Source organism: Danio rerio, chromosome 4 (assembly GCF_049306965.1).
Source record: "Danio rerio strain Tuebingen ecotype United States chromosome 4, GRCz12tu, whole genome shotgun sequence".
In the NCBI taxonomy this organism is placed as follows: domain Eukaryota; kingdom Metazoa; phylum Chordata; class Actinopteri; order Cypriniformes; family Danionidae; genus Danio; species Danio rerio.
The window spans coordinates 6,550,001-6,567,975 of record NC_133179.1 but is presented as its reverse complement, the minus strand read 5'-3'; the positions used below and the strand labels follow the sequence as shown (position 1 = coordinate 6,567,975).

Below are 17,975 nucleotides of genomic sequence, written 5' to 3'. Positions count from 1 at the left end.
GGTCAAAATTGATTGCAAGGAATATACACACAATGAGTTTTCATGTTTTATGGGGACTTCCCATAGGCGTAATGATGTTTATATTATGCATGTATATTCTGTCTTCTTTCCCCAACTTTACTCCTAAACCCAACCCTCAACAGGAAACAATCTGCATTTTTCTGATTCATAAGCCATTTTTTTGGTGGAAAAAAGTTTATTTTGGCCCACAAGGTCAAAATGAAATGATATTGATATTTTTGCGAGTACATTTGTAAGGACACACACACATGTTTTTATGTTTTATGGGGACTTTCCATAGGCATTTTGATTTTTGTACTATTCAATTCAGTTCATCTCAAAAAGCGGGTTGGATTGTAGCGAGACAGAAGGTTGGTTAGATAAACAGAAGCTGGATTATTTAAAGCTTTTTAGGTAAGCAGCTGTAACTGTTTGCTGTTACTTTGTAAATTAAGTATATAAGTTGTTTATGTTTTGTAAGATAATTTTTTGTTGTTAAGAACATAAGCTACATGAATTATATGTGAATTTATTTGGTTTGGGACTTTCATTTTGAAATCTCTGCAGTTGTATGAAATGGCTGACTGCCCATGAGGTTATCACTTCCTGTTAGTAAGCGATTGGCAAACATGAATTGTTTGCATGTGCTTGTCAATGGATGTATTGACTGCAAAGGACTTCAACAGGTGATTTAAGCAGCATTCAGGACAATTTCGTTCATATAGCATGCAGCCAATGAGGTATTTTGCTTTATATTTGTATGTTGTGTTTGAAGTTTTTAGATTTTGTTTGTTTGTTTACATATGTTTTGATTTGTATTAAGTACATTTGTTTTGTTGTTATTGTTTAGTTTTCATGGTGGATTTGGGGGAAAAGCCAACAAATAAACCAGTATCACAGAAACCACTTGAATTTGCGTATGCTTGAGGGAAATTACAGCAGCAATGTTTTTAAATCAATACGAAACTTAACAGGCAGCCAGTGTAGGAGGATAAAGTTGCGTTGATATGGTCAAATTCCTTAGACCTGATAAAAACTCTGGTTGCTGGAATTTGCACTAAATTTAGTTTATTAATAGAGAATACTGAGCAACCAGTGAACATAGCATTACAGTAATCCAGCCTAGAAGTCATAAAAGCCTGAATTAGCCTTTCTGCATCTGAGATAGAGAGCATACTTCATAACTTAGCAATATTTCTCAGGTGAAAGAATATGGGAGATATGGTTTTAAGTTACTGTCTAACATAACACCCAGATCTTTAACAGTAGAGCTAAAACAGACTTTGTATACTTCTAATTGCGGGTCGAGTTGTGAGATCTGTACTGTACACAGCTATACTATACAAACTGTACTGTGTATTCTGTCCTCTTTTCCCAACCTTACACCAGGAACAATTTGCATTTTATATCTTCGCAATTTCTAAATACTTCATTCTGTGTTATTTATGAGACATTTTCTTTAAAATAATGTCCCTACAAGGCAAAAATGACTGGTATCGCTATACTTGTTGGGACATTTGATTCCCACAGTGTGATGAATGCCAGACACATACATGCACACACTCACACACAGACACACACACACTCGCTGTCGGTCTATGACTAATGGTATGTGTGTACAGATTCAGTGTTAGGGTCAGCATTGGAGCATGATGGCTTTGGTGTAATGAGGGTTTGACTGACATGGTCGCAGAGTTTCGGTCTTTGTTTTTTCCTCTTAAGCCGTTTAGATGCTGTGTTTGATTTTGCAAGTATGCTTGGTTGGCTGTGACAGTATCTGGTTTCTGATTGGCTGTGACAGTTTTTCGATTGTTTTTCCATGCAAGCTGTGTCCTGCGGCTCAGAAATGATGCAATGCAATCTGAAAAGTTGTAGCTCAGATAAAAAAAATAAATATATATATCTCATGTGTAACACTTTTCAGAGTTGTGGAGGGCTGTCTGTGTCCCTTGTTAAATTGCGCATTAATGTGTGTGCCAGGACTGGAGTTATGTGTGTAATTATTATACAGCACTCTGGAATACTTGATTGTTATTGGCAAATCAATTCCTTCTGCAGTTATATATGCTTGATGATTCATGTATATATGCATGTATAATTTTGCAACAACATTTTGGTTTGTATGCTTTTTTGTTTATGTCATTTATTCATTTATTCAGGGTTCGTACGGGTGCTGGAAATCCTGGAAAATGCTTGATTTTTAATCAGAGTTTTCAAGGTTAGGAAAGTGCTTGGATTTTAGACAAGGTGCTTGAACCTGCTTGAATTTGAAATTGTTGGGCTCGAAATTGCGACTGTTTTGGTTGCATATGCACCCGAAATATTATCAATGCGAGCTCAAAATATTTTGAGAACATTTTTGCAATCGCATAAAATTGTTGTTTTGCCAGTTTTCACTGCAAAATGTTCCCAGCATGCGCATCTGTAGCAGATATTCACACAGAATGCATATTTGCACCTAAAACACCAAACGAAGTGCTCAGGAATGGTTTGAAACGGATATGTTAACTTGCTACTACACCCAAACAAAATCTGATTGTAAGCTCATTTTTGAGATATCAACTTTAGGTAGAAAGAGACCAAACTTAAGATATTTCATCCAATAACTTTTCATTTTTTTTTTTTTACAATTTTTGGTTGAAATATCCCAATAAATGTATGATCCAAAGTATTTAAATTGAAATGTCATATTGTTGTTGTTTTTTTAAATAGCACAATCGGATTAAATTTGAAAAAGTACATACAGCATATATAAGCGTAATTTACCATGCGTGGTTGTTAGGTGCTGGAAAAGCATAAATTGCACCTTGAAAGTGCTTGAATAGGGCTGGAATTTGAAGTTGAAAAAGGTGTAAGAACTCTGAATTATCTATTTATTTATTTATTTATTTATTTATTTATTTATTTATTTATTTATTTATTTATTTAAAACAGTACAATTATATAGTTTTTTTATATTATTAGTTTATTGTCAGTGTTTTATGTAATATATTGTGGTATATTTTGTTATTTCTTTGCATGAATGCATTATATGTTTGTTTGTTTGTTTGTTTGTTTGTTTGTTTGTTTGTTTGTTTGTTTAAAACAGTAGAATTATATAGGTTTTTACTTATCAATATTAGTTTATTGTCAGTGCCTTTATGTAATATCTATTGTAGTATGTTTTGTTATTTGTTTGCATGAATGCATATTTTATTTATTTATTTATTAAAAAATTGGTTTATACAGGTTTTATTTATTAATATTAGTTTACTGTCTGTGGTTTTATGTAATATATATTGTATTTATTTGCTTATTTCTTATTGTTTTTTAGCTAGTTATTTATTTATTTTTGCAGTGTATCACTAGGTCAAATAAATGTATATTTTTATTGTGATGTTTTTGAGGTGCTGAAGGTGATTAATATTAATTAGAAAGCAGGATGCTGTGGGTAGTGTTGTGTTGCGTGATTGAAGGCCTTTGTTCTGTGGAGAGACCATGAACTCTCCTGAGTCGGACACCCACGCAAAAAAAAATGTAGAGGAGGAGAGGAAAAAAAGCTGTTCTGCTATTTTCCCTGTTTCCCTCTACGTTGTGGTCTTATTGAATAGAATAAATGTGTCTGTAATATTTTATCAATATTTTTTATATAGGTTTTTATGTAACCAATCATAAATGAAAGGTAGTATAGCAAACATTGCAATGAACACAACAGCGCTGGTTGTAGATGTAATTTTATTTTTATTAAAATGAGAATTTGATATGTTTTTGCATCTGTGCTACTTATATTCATTTATTTATTGAAAATGAAGCACTTTAACTTTACTTCATTGACAATTCTCAATTCTCACTATTAACAAACAAATAATTATGACTTCCAGGCTAATGTTCAGGACAGGCGGCAAAACGATCCAAACGGTAAACAACACAAGGATCAAAAACACGGCAGGATAAACGGAGAAAATGCTTAGTAATGTTCGTAGGAGAAACAAGACTCAGGTCTGTGTGTGTTTGTGTGCTGTTTATATGGTCCATCTGATTAGTCCATCATGAGCTTCCAGCTGTGTGTGTGTAATCAGGGGAATCAGGAACTGGTGTGTCTGAGGTGCATGGTAGGAGTTGTAGTTCATTAAATTGGCATGTGTATAGTTCTCCAGCAATCTGCACAGGCTAGATCAATGGTGATCATGACAGTCAGACAGAAAATGTACTTTATAAGTACAAATAAACAATCATTTCTCAATCATTGACGGGTAATAAACCAGTAGTTAATAGTGACAATTACTACTTAAACTAAAGTGTCAATTTATTTCATTTTGGTGTTAAAAGATTTCATGAGATGTTACGTAAACCACCGGTTTAAACATACCCAGTCATGGAGTGCCTCTTTTTGTCAGTTTTGAATATACATGCAAATTGCAGTAAACATGTAAGATCACATGCAACACATTTGCTGCCAGCAGTTGACAAGTTACAGTGAGAATGATTACACAAATTATATTGTGTCATTTAATCTACACGACAGACTTCACGCCTTCCCTTGTGTGTGTTTGTGCTTGGTGTTTCTGTGCACCATGGAAACAAAATTGGTGCTAAGTGCGATTGCGTGTGAAGTTTAAGCACATTTTGCAGCATAAACACTAAGATGGCAGCAAAGTGAATGCTCTTTGTTGACCAGGAAATAATTCATCGTATCGTTTAAGGTGCTAATTTTGACAGTGAATCAGTCGTGGGACTGCATTTGAAAGACACTGGCGTTCTTTGTGCACGTTGCGCAAGCCCTAGGCTGCAACTTGATGAGTTTATAACTGTCAGCAATATTGAAATTATTATCAGGTTACGTCAGTTAGCAACATTTCTCTTGGCCATACCGAGGGTGTAATTAACTTTTAGACCTCTCCGTTTGAGCCAAGTTTCTCAAAGCAGGTGTGCCAATTGAAACAAGCGCCGAGCCACCTTTTCTCGCCTCCGTGTCTGTCTCGCTCTTTTCTGCTCTCTCTTGCTTTTGTGTTGATGTTGAAGAACAGCCGCTCTCAGGGCCTTGTTACCGATACGAGCGCCTTTCACTTTTCAGCCATCAACGCAAAAGCATTTCCTTGCTTTGTAACAATTTAGCGGTCCCGAGAGAGCTTCAGTCGCACTGGCACTCTGGAATCGCTTAACGCAGCAAATTTCTCATCACCAAAGAACTGCGCTGAACTGAGAGGAAATAAAAAATCCAGGGCATGTTTTCGGTGAAGGCGTCCTGACACGCTCGTCTGGTCTAATGTATTTAGAAAGTGGTCGTGCTATTGACTTGCAGTTGTTGTGTTCTTTTTCTTTTGCATTCAATGATAGGTTGACGGTCACAAAGGGTGTTGATTGGCAGATTTGTGTCACTGTTAAACACACTGTAGCACAATATAATGCACAATTTGGGCTTAAATAACTCTAGGAGGTGTACTGTTGTGTTAATTTTGCATTGTACAAAATCTAGCTGCCTTCAATTTTTTTGATTGAATCAAATGAACTTTTCTAGTCATCCTAACTCGACTTAAAATATAAAGTTAAGTTTTGCATAACTTAAAAACAGTAGTTTGCACCTGATTAACTTTATCAAATGAAGTAAAGGTAATTTTTTTATAGTCATTTTACGGTCATATAATTTCTACAGCGTGTGTATATTAATGAAACTAATAATGAGATCAGATGTAGTGTAGCTGAGTGAATACAAAAAAAGTGTCCCCTTAATACAGGTGTGCATCTTGCTAGTCGCAATCCAGGGGCCTTTCATCACTAATGAAGGATGATGCCTTAATCTCTGTTTATTTACTGGCTGTGAAACCAGAACTGGCCAATTTAAAGGTTCAATCCCTCTCTTTCTCTCTCTCTCTCTCTTTTTCTCTCTCTTTCTTTCTCTCTCATTGATACATGTTTAATGGTTGTCAGATGCGGCAGTGTTAGCGGGGCTGTATTTGTTTGCTCTGGCTGCTTTCCTCAGACTAAACTGGTATCAGTCCTCACAGTTGGTTTATATCAAAACACAAGTGACTGTTGCAGCTCCACCTGGTAAAACAAGATGAGAGCCGTTCTGACAGCTGCGTAACATCTTTCTTAACCTACGATCCGTTCACTGAGCGAAGCCACCTGATTTGTGTGTTATTTTAGCGAAATGCGGACAGGAGATAAGAAACGTGCGAAAATAACTTTCTGTTTGTCTTGAAGACCAACCAGACTGACTTATGGCTCGCGGGCCACATGTTATTTAGTTTAGCGAATTGTTGCAGGACAAGGAACGTATTGCTTGATTTGAGGTAAAACTCTTTTCTGTTTAAACCGTTTGGTCTGAGAGCTCCGGTTTCAAAACATTAGATCGAGAAAAGTTTAAAACATACTGGGTTTATGTTGTCTAAAGCTGTTTGAGGTATGACGTCTGTGGCGAACCGCAAGATTTTTTAATTCTGTTAAGAAACGTTTATGAACAGGTCACCGGCTGTCTTCTTGAATTAGCTGTTTTCAGTGTGCTTCATATGCTGTGAATTAAACTAGCATGTATCTGTCTAGAGACGCAGTGTAGTTTATATTTCCCTATCGCTGATCCACAGGTGTGTTGCATCTACTTAAGAGCACCTGGAGGCCTGAAGAGGAACTGCAGCACCAGGTTTTCACCACAGTTTGGTTGATCATTGACTAGCAGGTGAAAAAGGTGTTCTTTGGGAAACATCTGTGCTTTTAAGCATCCTGTTTTTGGTTGTTTTTATTTAATGACTGAGAAATCCAAAGGAAATCATACAGATTTATTTTTTAAATTGGCCTGAATTAGGATTTGGGATTGTTTCGTAACACATTTTCAAATAGAGCAGCTTTCTGAAAAAGAAATAAGTCCTGACTTTTTTGTATAGAGGTTTTGAGTGCATTCCCACTTTTTTAGCAGTGCTAGTACCTTCCCACACACTTTTCCCATAGATATGTTTTTTTAAGTCTTTATTAAAGCATTAATTCATAGACCAACCCAATTACACAACATTACAAAGCTTAATCTAAAGCAACGGTCTATATGAAATCAAAGGTACAAGACTGTGTACTTAAGAGCTTTAATTAAGTAATGAACTACAATCCCATGAAGCATTGCAAACAGCACAATTAAATGAAAAATTACTTATAAAATTAGTAATCTTAACTTGAAACTATATTTAAAGTTTATTGAAACTGATTACGTCATTAACATTGTTTCATTGGAGTGGGTGTGGTTATTATAAATATATATTTTACTGCACTAAGACTATCACTGCAACTCTGATTGGTGAGAATTGTGTGCAGAATCATGGGTAGTGTAGTTTTTGTACAAATTTTGCTATTAAACACCAACATGTGAATTAATGTAAACAATAGGGGGTTCAGCAAAAGCATATAATCTAACAACCTCACAACAGGCTTATGTTTAAGGGTTGCCAAAAATCAATTTCCTAAGAAAAAACTTATAAGAATAATAATAATAATTCTTTACATTTATATAGCCCTGACTGTTATACTCTATTGGGGATGGACTGAAAGGTTCTTTACGAGAAGTGCCTTTTTTTTTTTTAATGACCACAGTGAGGCCATGGTTTAACGTCTTGCCTGAAAGACTACGCTCACTGACTGTATAGAGTCTCCTTCAGTTTACTGGGGTGTTAGGACCCACATAGGCTGCAGGTTGAGCACCCCCTACTGGTCTTTACTTAACTTATTCTGACTGTTATACTCTATTAGGAATAGACTGAAATGGACTTGTGGTTTGCTATTGGTTGATTTAATTTGATTGACAGGTTATCCCACCCTCACACCAGTTAGCACTTAGTAATTGAAAATGTGTTATTAAAGGAGAGGGAGGTTATTATGATAAAACCCCAACTAAAAATAAATAAACCTATCAATTACAACAATATTTCATTCAAAAAGGGGGAATTGAGTTTGATTTTATAGTTTTGGGTTTGAAATAAATAATTCTGAGGTCTGATATTTTGTGAAGTAATGCAGTGTCATTCGCGGATTTTTAGGTATGTTTTCGGTGCTGGAATGGTTATTATAGCTGCACATTAAATCTGCTTGGAATGCTTCTCCTCGAGTTGCAGATCAGAAAGAAATGAAGACGTGCCAATCTGCTTGTACTGCTTTATTCACCACAGCCATTCTTGATTTTTATTAACTCTCCTATCTGACTGGGATCAGCTCTAGAGTTTCTGCTCTGGAGTTCAGATCTCCATCATTTAGTCTTTTACACTGCCATGATTGATCCAGGTTACAGAGTCGAGATCCACAGCCTCATTTATACTGTGCTCGTAATGTTTTCTTATCATACATCAAATCTCTTAAAAATGTAACACCACATAGATAGTAACACCACAGTACTGAAGGATGTACTACGGTAGATTTATAAAAACTAGGCATTTCAATAGACTTCTTTTTAAGAAGCATTATGCTTATTGTATTATTATTAATCTCTTATCAATTTTAGTAGTAGTATCAGTAGTAGAAGTAGAAGTATTAGTATCAGTAGTAGTAGTAGTAGTAGTAGTAGTAGTAAAAGTAGTACTATCAGTAGTAATAGTAGTAAATCAGTAGCAGTAGTAGTAGTAGTAGTAGTAGTAGTAGTAGTAGTAGTAGAAGTAGTACCATCAGTAGTAATAGTAGTAAATCAGTAGCAGTAGTAGTAGTAGTAGTAGTAGAAGTAGTACCATCAGTAGTAATAGTAGTAAATCAGTAGCAGTAGTAGTAGTAGTAGTAGTAGTAGTAGTAGAAGTAGTACCATCAGTAGTAATAGTAGTAAATCAGTAGCAGTAGTAGTAGTAGTAGTAGAAGTAGTACCATCAGTAGTAATAGTAGTAAATCAGTAGCAGTAGTAGTAGTAGTAGTAGTAGTAGTAGTAGTAGAAGTAGTACCATCAGTAGTAATAGTAGTAAATCAGTAGCAGTAGTAGTAGTAGTAGTAGTAGTAGAAGTAGTACTATCAGTAGTAATAGTAGTAAATCAGTAGCAGCAGCAGTAGTAGTAGTAGTAGTAGTATTCATTCATTTTCCCTCGGCTTAGTCTCTATTTCAGAGTTCGCCACACTGGAAAAAACCGCCAACTATTCCAGCATTTGTTATACGCTGTGGATGCACTTCCGACTGCAACCTAGTACTGGGAAACACCCATACACACTCATTCACACACACAGATTCATCCACTACGGCCAATTTAGTTCATAAAGTTCATCTATAGCGCATGTCTTTGGACTGTAGGGGTAACCGGAGCACCCGGAAGAAACCCACGCCAACATGGGGAGAACATGCAAACTACACAGAAATGCCAACTGGTCTAGCGAGGACTCAAACCAGCGACCTTCTTGATCTGAGGTGACAATGCTAACCATTGAGCCATCGTGCTGCCTATTATTATTATGATTATATGAAGTATTATGCATATATAATGATTTCACTCCACCTTAATTTCCTTCAAACCATTTTAAATGGCATTATGCAGATTGCTTTATGATTAATATTCATGCCACTTTTTGACCTCGTTTTAATAGGATGTTTGTTCTTTTTAAAACTGCGTTCGTCACACAGCAGGACTGTTTAAAAGGAAGCATTTAGTGAAGACACAAAGATTAAGGGAACCTAAAATAAATGGTGACCGGTCGCTGCACCCTTATGCTTCCGTTTAATTTATTACGTTACATCATCTTATTCATTAAAATAGAAACCGGCGACCCAATTTCTTTCAAGCATCTACAAATATTTGAGAAAATATGATCAAAAATTTTAGTTTTGTTTATTGTTTTACGGTTGACGTTGTTTACATATACAGTTAAAGGCCAAATCATTCAATAGTGTCTAGATGCAGCCTTAATGCTGCAAGTTGAGATTGCATCACTCAGCGATGCAATATCAGACACAATGCATTTAATGGAGTGAGTGATGTCACTGTGACAGGTGAAGTTAGGGGTGTTCTTAGGTGAGCGCGTTAAAAAGCAATCTGAAATGCAGATCCGATTACACTGCATCAGGTCTGCATCCAGACCCCTCACACATAAACGTGTAATATATAGTATTTAGTCACTTTAAGAGCAGAGAAATTTCCACAGTATTTCTGATATTTTTTTTTTCTGGAGAAAGTCTTATTTGTTTTATTTTGGTTAGAATAAAAGATGTTTCCTTATTAGGTCAAGATTATTAGTCCGCTTAAGCAATATTTGTTGAATGAATTGTCTACAGAACAAACCATCATGACTTGCCTAATTACCCTAGCTTGCCTAATTAACCTATTTAAGCCTTTAAATGTCACTTGAAGCTGAATACTAGCATCTTGAAAAATATCTAGTCAAATATTATGTACTGTCATCATGGCAAAGATAAAATATTGGAAATGAGTTATTAAAGCTATTATGTTGAGAAATGTGTTGAAAAAAAACAAGGGGTGGTAATAATTCTGGAGGGCTAATAATTCTGACTAATTATTATTCTAATTCTGATTCTAACAGTTTTTGTCTCATGTGTGTCCTTTTCTAGACATCAACTGTGTTTGCCTCTCCTGGACTTCATGTACAGTCTTCATGTTGGCTCGGGCTGAAGTGGACCAGACAAAAGGTAAAGCTGAAGAGTGTTTATTTGTCAGTGTCAGTGTCAGGTGTGTCATTGAACACACAGGTGCTTGTTGTGTTGTGAAAGAGGACGTGTTGTTTATAAAAGCTCACTGTTATCACCTCTAAGTCATAAAGGAGTTATGACTCTCTCTCTCTCTCTCTCTCTCTCTCTCTCTCTCTCTCTCTCTCTCTCTCTCTCTCTCTCTCTCTCTCTCTCTCTCTCTCTCTCTCTCTTTCAATTCAATTCAATGATTGCTTTTTGGCATTACAAATGTATTGCCAAAGCAGTTATAAAGTTTACATAAAAAGTAACATACATATATAATAAAAAAACAGTACACACAGTAAATAGTAGTTAAAAAAAGAGGTATTATTTATATATAATAATTAAATACAATTTTAACAATACATCATATTATTCAATATATCACATTAATATTCAATATATTATATTATTAAGCAACATATCATATTATTCATACAAATCAATAGATCAGAATAAACTGTACATTTAACATCCAACATTTTAGATTTTCTACATTTTTTTATTCGCTCTTGCTCTCTCTCCCCCTCTCTCTCTCTCCTCACACAATCTTTTTTCTATTTATATTTTCTTTTTTGTGAGATATTTGAATTGGTTTTAGAGTAGCATGCCAGAAAAATACACTAATATATTGTGGCTTTATTATTTTTAATTTATTTATCTTACTAAAAATGTATCGTTTTACACAACTTAAGATTATATGTATCTAATTTATTAAATATACATAAATACATATTTCCCAAGTGATGTTTAACAGTGTTTAGGTTTTTTAAACACATTTTACATAAGGATTCAGACAGTACATAATAGTTTAACTGTTTTGTTGCAAGATTCCAGTATTCAGCGTTTTATTTTTTTTTCTCCAACGTTTTATTTTTTTTATTTATTTTTATAAAACATCACTTGGGAAATATTTGAAAAATATCTTAATAATAATAATTATTATAATTATTATTATAATTATTATTATGATGATGATGATGATAATGATAATAATTATTATTATAATAATAATAAATATATAGCAATAATAATAATAATAATAATAATAATAACAATGATAATAATAATGATGATGATGATGATAATAGTAATAAAATTAATAATAATAATTATTATTATTATTATTATATTAATAATAATGATAATGATAATAATAATAAGAAGAAGAAGAAGGAGAAGAATATACTGTATATACTATTTTATCCTGCTTTATTCACTTAATGTTAACTTATCACACTTTCAAAGATGTTCATGCACTGAGCAACCACACAGCTCTGGATTATTAAAAAACAGTGTTGAATTGTGAGAAACTCTTGCTGGAAAATCCAGAAGCAGCTCAGCTCAGCTCAGTTGTAGGTGGGTGGGCGGTGAGCGCTGCATTCTGGGTAGGTTTTCATCTACAGCTATTCAGCACAGTTCACTGGTAAAAATAGTTACTGTTAAAAAAAGACCAGCTCAGATTTAGACATTCAAGATATAGTTTACTCACACAGAATAAACTAATCAATATAAACACCCACACTGCATTTAACATCCTTTAATAAAGAGGTTATTTATTATAATATAAAGTTTTTTGATTTATGATTAATTTATATTTATTATATTTGCTATTATTAAAACAGCATCAATGAAAATATTTTGATATGGAGAAATCCCCACTTTTAAGACAAATTATGGAAAAAATGTATTATAATTTGTCAAAAGAATTAATATGCAGTAGAATGGATAGTATATACTACATGTCAAAAGTCTTGTTGTCGATCCCAGTTGTAAAAGCAGCAAATAATAACTTGACTTCTAGTTGATCATTTGCAAAAGTGGCATTTTTCCAATGAATGATCTGTTGAACTGCATCACAATCATCACAAATACTGCAGAAGACCTAATGGAATCCGCATGGACCCAAGATTCTTAGAGAAATCAGTCAAGTTTGGTGAAGAAAAAAATCATGGTGTGGGGTTAGATTCATTATGGGGGCGTGTGAGAGATCTGCAGAGTGGATGGCAACATTAACAGCCTGAGATATCAAGACATTTGTGCTGCCCATTACCTTACAAACCACAGAAGAGAGGCAATTTCTTCAGCAAGATAGCACTCTTTTTCATACTTCAGCCTCCACATCAAAGTTCCTGAAAGCAAAGAAGATCAAGGTGCTCCAGTATTGGCCAGCCCAGTCACCAGATATGAACATTGTTGAGCATGTCTGGGGTAAGATGGAGGCATTAAAGATGAATTCCAAGAATCTTGAACTCTGGGAGTCCTGCAAGAACGCTTTCTTCGCCACTCCAGATGATTATTACTAAAGTTATTGAAGTCATTGCAGAGATGTACGGATGCAGTCCTTATGGATGCAGTTTTCAGTTTTTTAAACACCATTTTAAGGACAAAATTATTAGCCCCTTTAGGCTAGTTTTTTTAATAGTCTACAGAATAAACCATCATTATACAATACTTTGCCAAATTACCCTAACCTGCCTAGTTAACCTAATTAACCTAGTTAAGCCTTTAAATGTCACTTTAAGCTGTGTAGAAGTGTCTTAAAAAATATCTAGTCAAATATTATTAACTGTCATCATGGCAAAGATAAAATAAATCAGTTATTAGAAATGAATTATTAAAACTATTATGATTAGAAATGTGTCGGAAAAATCTCTCTGTTAACAGAAAACGGGGAAAAAAATAAACAGGGGGTCTAATAATTCAGGGGGGGAAATAGTTCTGACTTTAACTGTACATTATAATTATATATAATACAGACATATATTGTGTCAAAACGTACTTTTATTTTGGATGTACGATTACGATTAATCTTATATAACGTGATTAAATGTTACTCAAAATTGTAAACAAAAAATACAATTGTGTTATACATACAGAAACACACACACACATTTAAACACACACACATGAGAGAAAGTATTAATAAATACAAACACACTTGTCTTCTGTTAAGCATCCTTCAGTGCAGATGATTATTTACTAAACAGGCTTTCTAATAAGTGTGGAGTGATTAGAGAGAGAGAGAGAGAAACCCTGGGCTAGAGGAATATCCATCATAATTGATGTGTTGCAAAGCAGATTACACACATTAGCGCACACAGTTTTCAATATGACAGCTCCAACTGAACATGACAAATTCCATAATGTGGAATAAAGGAAGGTGTTTGAGGCACGAGAGTGTAACAAATCCCCTCGGGCTGTAATTCTGCCGTCATTTGTTGTTATTTTGGGGTTTATTTTGCTGGACCGCCGCTGTGTTGGTCTCTGAGCTCGGCTGATTCTTTACACACTGCAGTGAGCTTTGAGTCTTACTGGATACACAGACACTGAGCGCTGCAGCACTGAGATCATCTGCTCCTCACACACACACACACACACACACACACATGCTCATTCATGATTAAAGAGATTTACTAAAGCGAATATACACTAAATGTAGAATCACTGTTATTATTATTATTATTATTATTATTATTATTATCATTATTATTATTATTATTATCATTATTATTATTGTGGCACGATGGCTCTGTGGTTAACACTGTTACCTTACAACAAGAAGGTCGCTGGTTCGAATCCCGGCTGGGCCTGTTTGCATTTCTGTGTGGGGTTTGCATGTTCTCCTTTTGTTGGCATGGGTTTCCTCCTGGGTGCTCTGGTTTCCCCCACAGTCCAAAGACATGCGCTATATAGTAGGTGAATGTAATAAGCTGAATTGTCTGTAGTGTATGTGTGTCTGAATGAGTGTGTATAGATGTTTCTCAGTACTGGTTTGCAGCTGGAAGGGTCTGCTGTGTAAAACTTATGCTGGATAAGTTGCCGGTTCATTCCACTGCGGCGACCCCAGATTAATAAAGAGACTAAGCCAAAAGAAAAAATTTATTATTAGTAGTAGTAGTAGTAGTAGTAGTATAGCAACAATATTTAGAATTATTATTTATTTTTATTAATCAGAATTTAAATAGTTCAGAATTATTACTCATGTATTTATTTTAAAAAAACAATATACATTTTAAAATTATTATTATTATTATTGCTGTCTGTGTGTGTGATTTTAAAACGGCATGTAGATTATTATTGTTTTATTGTTACTGCTGTGTGAGTATATGTATTTATAGATTGGATATAAATGTAAAAAAAATATTATGTTTATAAAGGATTATTATGTGACAGATTTATGAAATTTATGTAAGACATTTTTTATGGAAAATGTAGGGGAAACACAAAATTATATGTCATTTAGGTGTCATGCTGTTTTGTGTGTGTGTGTGTGTGTGTGTGTGTGTGTGTGTGTGTGTGTGTGTGTGTATACTTATTAAATTTTGCCTTATTAAAACTCTCTGTCTATAGTACTTCTACTCTGTATATATTGTATTGTGTATGTCTGCTCATTGTTTATAATTAATTTTTACTAAAACTGTTGTAAACTTGTTGTTGTCCCTGTTTGTTGAAGATTTTTTATGCTTAGTTTTGTAATATGCAATTATTTATTGGAAAATAACAGCAGTGTATGTGTGTGTGTGATTTAAAATGGCCTGTAGATAAACATTATTTCTTATTATTGTTATTATTATCATTATTATTATTATTATTAACACAAATAGCATCTACAAAAAAACATTTCTTTGCATTATTGAATTATTTGAATGCTATTCATATAACTGCAATTATTTTAGTTTTGTAATATACAAATATGAATATGAAAACAAGAGCAATGTCAAATTTGTTTGTTATTGTTGATTTTATTAGTATGTGGGTGTGTATAGGATTTAAAATAGCCTGTAGATTAATAGTATTTATTATTATTATTATTATTATTATTATTATTATTATTATTATTATTATTATTATTATCAGCAAAACCACTATCTACAACAAAGCAACAAAACATTTTGTTTGCATAATTGATTAAATTATCTGAACCGTCATCTGACTGCAATCATTTTAGTTTTGTAATGCACAATTATTAATGTGATTATTAACAATTATTAATAGTCTTGTAATGGACAATTAATAATATGAAAACAACAGTTGTTATTATTATTATTATTATTATCATCATCATCATCATCATCATCATCAACAACAAAAATACAAGCTACATCAAAATTAATTATTTTAAAATTAAATTATTTTGCCATAACTGATCAACTGATTTGAACCATCATCCATATAATAGCACTTAAAATTCCTCTTTAATTTGATCAAGCAAAGTCTGCAGTCAGTGAGGGTGTTTATGAATCAAACACTCGTCAGACGTGTCAAATTCTCCATCCCTAAACCTCACACGTGCCGATAATCACCTTTCCAGCCCAGCAGAAGCAGAGACAGAAGACTCTAACACCTTCTCCAATATTGTCGTCCTCTTTCCCAAATACCAGACACGATTTGATTTGATTGTGCGGCATTTGCGAATCTGCTAATAGCACATCGCACAGTCTAACATCGCAACACACAATGAAACACATCTCTCTCTCTTTCTCTCCGGATCCATATGTGCTTTCTTCTCCCACTCATGTTTTCTCCAACACGTGTAAAGTCTAATAAGGCTGTTTAATTTCCCTCACACTCCTGGGTGTTATTCAAGTCCTTGGCAGATATTTTACCCAACGTACACTGTCGCGGATTTATATCAATTGTAAAAAGTATGTTTGCTGACTGAAAGGCAAATGGAAAAATGTGTTCTCTGCGTAACTGCCTTTTTACACTATTTATACTGATAAGAATTAAATCATTTCTCTTTTTTCTCCTCCTTCTTCTTCAAAGAGCTCCATCAAACTCCTCCTGGGATGTCGGTGCTGTAGAATGGCCGTGTTCGTAGCTTGTAAGAATTGTTTTAAGCGATTGGTGATTGCGCATGGCGCTGTTTTAATCGCTGTTCAATTAAAACAATCAGCGCCCGCGTGTGTGTGTGTGTGTGTGTGTGTGTGTGTGTGTGTGTGTGTGTGTGTGTGTGCGTGCGTGCGTGCGTGCGTGCGTGTGTGTGTGTTGTTTTAAAAGCTTGTAGTGTGGATTTCAGAAAAGTGCACATGGTTGAATTCTGCTCCAACACTGACCTCTTGTGGCGGATGTTTCCATAAGGTGCGACTATTACTCATGCAGTTGCCAGTTTTCTTGTCTGATTTGGAGCTTGTTTGTGTGTCGTCTTGTCTGTGATATGAAGAAGAGATGCACTTTTAAGTCTCTTTAAGTTGCTTTTAAGGGCGCCTTTTGTGACTCTTTATCAATTTGTATGTGTAGATTTCAAGTTTTTTTTATAACTCATGGTGTCTGAGACTTACGTCTTAGAGCACATGCAGGTGTCAAACTCAGTTCCTGGAGGGCCGCAGCTCAGCACTGTTTAGTTCCAACCATAATTATACATGCCCGATTGTACTAACTGAGTCGTTCGGGTTTGTTTGAAACCTAAAGTTAGGTGTTTTGAAGCAGGGTTAGAATTAAACAGCAAGTTGACACCAATGTCTTAAAGGCTCTTAAACATACACAATGCTTTACAGTTTTATTCATATCTATATTCTGAAGGATTTTTTTACCGTGCATTGATGCATAGTTTGCCTGTTTATATACAACATTTTAACTTACAAATAATGTGATGTAATGTGATGAAAAGTCATTACCAAACACTCCTTTAAAACCTTATGATGATTTTGATTTCATCCAGTGTTGGGATTTTTGTGCTATGCCCTTAATGTATGCAAATTAGCACATATTTCATGAAAAGTCTCTTATTTGCATATTTAAACAACGTTTTAGCTTGAACTTTAATTCATTTTTTTTCTGCTTCGTTTCCCATTTATTAGGAGTCGCCACTGCGAAATGAACCACCAACTGTTCCAGCATGTTTTATACAGTGTGTACTGCACCCTACTGTACTGTGTGATTACTAGTTAATTTTGTTGTTATTATTATTATTATTATTATTATTATTATTATTATTATTATTATTATTATTATTATTATTATTATTATCATTATTATTATTATTATATCCGCTGTCGCCACTGGCTCGCATGGTTCAGGATTGGTAGAGCTACGCATCGATGAATTTGCTCTTCAGTGTTTGGACTCTCAGTAATGATTTTAAACCACACTGAACTGAGCTCAACTGAACTGAACTGAACTTAAACACTAAAAACTGAACTACACTGTTCCAGTTACTATGACCATTTATGTGAAGCTGCTTTGACACAATCTACATTGTAAAAGCGCTATACAAATAAAGCTGAATTGAATTGAATTATTATTATTATTATTTTTATTATTATTAGTGTTGTTGTATTTACATAATAATAATAATAATAATAATAATTTAATAATAATATTGTTGTTATTTCTGTTCTTAAAATATCAGAGGGATGTTTAGGCA

The 17,975-nt window shown here is 34.1% G+C and overlaps 1 protein-coding gene across 12 annotated transcripts in view; it reads left to right on the top strand.

Moving 5' to 3' along the window:
• The window catches only part of mdfic (MyoD family inhibitor domain containing), a 348,344-nt gene that overhangs the window by 321,609 nt on the left and 8,760 nt on the right, over positions 1-17,975 (top strand). For 8 of the 12 annotated variants that reach the window (XM_073945437.1, XM_073945438.1, XM_073945434.1 and 5 more), the window contains one exon: positions 10,490-10,567. The gene's annotated coding sequence lies outside the window, so the exon portion shown is untranslated. Of the gene's footprint in view, positions 1-6,563; positions 6,656-9,220; positions 9,335-10,489; positions 10,568-17,975 lie in introns of those variants that run through there. The other 4 variants (XM_073945435.1, XM_073945426.1, XM_073945427.1 and 1 more) reach the window with 4 other exon arrangements.